This window comes from Theropithecus gelada, chromosome 15 (assembly GCF_003255815.1).
Source record: "Theropithecus gelada isolate Dixy chromosome 15, Tgel_1.0, whole genome shotgun sequence".
Classification (NCBI taxonomy): domain Eukaryota; kingdom Metazoa; phylum Chordata; class Mammalia; order Primates; family Cercopithecidae; genus Theropithecus; species Theropithecus gelada.
The window spans coordinates 26557182-26561070 of NC_037683.1; the positions used below are offsets into that span (position 1 = coordinate 26557182).

Below are 3889 nucleotides of genomic sequence, written 5' to 3' on the forward strand. Positions count from 1 at the left end.
GCCATTGCATACCAGCCTTGGCAACAGAGTGAGACTCCACCTCAAAAAAAAAATTGTTGGTAAAATAAAAATAAAAATGTCTTCAGAATTCTTAGCATAAATTTTTGCCTGAGTTTACTGGTCAGGAAGTTCTATATTTGTCTCTGCTAGATGTTGTAAGGTCATAGACCCACAAATCCAGCCTTAAAAGCAAAATTATCTTTGTGTAATTCTTTGATGAATAAGGCTAGTTTAATATTGTTCAAAACAATTTTTTTTTTTGTAGTGATGGGGTCTTGCTATGTTACCCAGGCTAGTCTCAAACTCCTGAGCTCAAGCAGTTCTCCTGCCTCAGCCTCCCAAAGTGTTGGGATTATAGATGTGAGCCACTGCACCTAGCCAGTACAAAATTATTTTAAAAAAGAACATGAATATATGTTTTTTAATTTAAAAATAATAATTATATCTAATTTGGACATTATTTAAATGTTGTTTCAAAATATAGATTTAAGATGAAAATAAAGACAAGACAGAAATAAATCAATAAGTAAAAGAGACATGCAAAGAAAATTGTAAATATGAGAAGATATCTTTGGTAAGAAAGATGAAAAAGATACATAATTTGTATGAGAAAGAATCTTATGTGGTAAAAATGATAAAGAAAAAGAAAAGTAAATTTTTGTCTTAAGGTAGAATAATTGTTTGTTCCAATATTAAAAAAGAAAATCTAAAACAAAATTAGGCCTAAGCAAGCCATAAGATGTTTGAGCAACTTGCAAAAGGTTTGTGAAAGATGAATCTTATGAAATGAATTTTGCATGTAATCAAGTTGGCTAAATTTAGAAGGAAATTGTTTATAAATTTTTCTGAAAATTGAATATACTGATACAAAACCAAAAACTAGTTATCTATGTTTAAAGCGATAAGGGTTTACTGGAGTATCATTGCTCTTAGTTTTTAAAAAAAAATTACAAGAGGTTTTGATTTTTAATTCTGAAATCTGGTTGGGTGTGGTGACTCACACCTGTAATCTTGGTGCTTTGGGAGGCCGAGGCAGGAGGATTGCTTGAGGCCATGTGTTTGAGACCAGCTTAGGCAATATCATGAGACCCCAATCTCTACAAAAAAAAATTAAAAATTAGCCAGGCATGATGGTGCACACTTGTAGTTCCTCCCTTGCCCCTCACCTTCTCAGGAGGCTGAGGTGGGAGGATCAGTTGAGCTCAGGAGTTTGAGTCTGCAGTAAGCTATGATGGTACCACTGCACTCCAGTCTGGGCAACAGAATAAGATCCTATCTCTAAAAAAAAAAAAAAAAAAAAAAAAAAAACCCAGACATCTATTTCTTCAAATTTTTTACCATCTTCTGAACTATAACCTCTTCCTGTTTTATGGTTTCTGTTTAATTTCTCTATAGTAATTTAATTTCTCAAACTAGAGTCTTTCTCTTGAAGATTGTCAGATTTATGTCTCAGAAGTGCAACTTCTGCTGCACCTCATTGCACATGATTTGCAAGTCATACACCATTGCCTTCTGCTCTTCCTCCTTTTCCTCTTAAGAAGGCACACCTTTTTTTTTTTTTTTTTTTTTGAGACGTATTCTCACTCTGTCACACAGGCTGGAGTGCAATAGCGTGGTCTTGGTTCACTGCAACCTCCGCCTTCCGAGTTCAAGCAATTCTCCTGCCTCAGCCTCCTGAGTAGCTGGGACTACAGGCACATGCCACCACACCGGGCTAATTTTTGTATTTTCAATAGAGACAGGGTTTCACTATGTTGTCCAGGCTGGTCTTGAATTCCTGACTTCGTGATCCACCTGCCTCGGCCTCCCGAAGTGCTGGAATTACAGGCATGAACCACCGCGTCTGGCCACACTTTTTTTCTTAATTAACTTAATGACTCTCTCCCTTGATATTTTGGTAAGCTTCTGTACTTATTTTATTTGGTTCTAACTCTGTTGTTGAGGCCTAATGCTGATATGTTTGTCTTAAAGGCCTAGAAAAGCAATGTTTTCCTCAAGAATAACTTGATTCTGTGCTATTGGCTTTTCTTGATATGTCTGAATTATTCCATGTAACCAGGAAACTTAATGTGCTTTTACTTTTTCTAAGAGCCATATGTTTCCCTGCTCAAGGCACTTATTTTTTTGTTTACTTCTTCTATAACATAGTGTATACTCATAACCTTGGATACACACTCATCAAGTGTCAAATTGAATTCAAGTACCTTTTCATTAGGTTAGATTTTCAGGTTATCTAAAAGGACTTCCTATAAGAAGCAACTACACTGCAGGAGTATTTATTTTTTGGTAATTGGCCTAGGAAACCAAGATTCTGTGTTTTATCAAGGTAATTTCCTGTGCTTCATGCTGTCTTTTTTAGTTTGTTGTTGTTGTTGTTGTTGTTTTTGAGACTGAGTCTCACTCTGTTGCCAGGCTGGAGTGCAGTGGCGTGATCTCGGCTCACTGCAACCTCCGCCTCCCAGGTTCAAGCATCAGCCTCCCAAGTAGCTGGGACTACAGGTGCATGCCACCATGCTCAGCTTACTTTTAAAATCTTCAGTCACAATCCTTTTGTAGTTCATGAGGATGATTGAGTGTTCACACTCATGTGTGAGATGTGCCACCCTCAGACCTTGAAATCTTCAGTCACTCTTGGTAAGTGAACAACTATTATTTCACTATGATCTGCAATTCTGTTTTAATTAAATGTTTTATACCTTTTGACATATTTGGCTGGCTTTCTCAATATCGGAGTTCTAAATGAAGTCTTTTCAACCTAGAATTATCTTTGAGATTTTCTAGTTGGGCTCCTGGAGAACCTCAAAGGATGGATTTTTCAGCTTGTAGAGATGTTAAACTAATTAGGCTTGTTCGATGTATTGAGTTGTATGAGAAGCATTGGAGGCACAGATGGGATCAAATAACAAAGTGATGCTAAATCTTCTCTAAGTTATATTTATACGGCTATGTTATTGATGTGAAAGATCTAAAAATTATGTAAAATTTATAAATGTTTGATGGTCCTAATGCGATGCTGTTAGTCATTTTTCTGGTTGTTGTCTTAAAATGCTGTATGCAATAAACATAACTGAGTTTCCTTTTCAATTGTTGAACCCTCATCAGATTTTTAACCATGGCTATTTTAAGCCTCTGTCTTCCACAGTTTTAATTCTTCTTTAAATGCATCTGCAATCAGATTCATGGAAAAGACTCTGGCCAGTATGCCTGAATATAGATTTCTGATAAGTTTAAGATCAATGGACTAAGTAAAGATATTCAGGACCCCCATGAAGAAACTGATAAATTCATGAAACTGACAACTAAGATTAAACAGAACAAAAATTAATTACATGAGATTAAATATCTAATGAAGACAGATATTTGAAACATGGTTAGTTTTTTACTTAAACGTTTTGTTTTCCAGATTTAAGGAGACTTTCTCTCTCAATCTATCTATAGTTTACAACCATTTGGTAAAGTATACTTTTGTGAACAAAACTGGCAACATTTACTTTTTCTCTGTCCCTCCAAAATTTGGAAACTATTTGTGAGTATTCCTAATTTTTATGGCAATGAAGTTGTTTGTATAAGTTTAATTAGAAGCTGCTTTTTTAATAACAAGGTACAATTGGAAACATTGGTTATGTTACCAAGCTTTTAAATGTAACGTCATATTTTTAAGTTATTTATAGGTATAGTAGAAAAAGTCTGAAGTCTGCCTTAGATTAGCTTTCTAGCCTTGAGAAGCTTTTAAAGTCAAATCTGAGGTTCCTATGTGGTCAATTACTATTTCTGCTGTGCTTGTGTGGATTTATCAGGCCAAATTTGATAAAACACAAATAACAACAAATTGGTCTTACTCGGATTATCTTAGTTAGAAATCAGAATGACTGTAGAAAGAAAAGATGTG

The 3889-nt window shown here is 35.0% G+C and overlaps 1 non-coding gene across 1 annotated transcript; it reads left to right on the forward strand.

Moving 5' to 3' along the window:
- The first annotated feature begins 2544 nt into the window (after nt 1–2544).
- LOC112608816 lies at nt 2545–2644 on the forward strand. Its single transcript, XR_003116099.1, has one exon. It is a non-coding gene; the product is annotated as a small nucleolar RNA U13 (small nucleolar RNA).
- Nucleotides 2645–3889: the final 1245 nt, after the last annotated feature.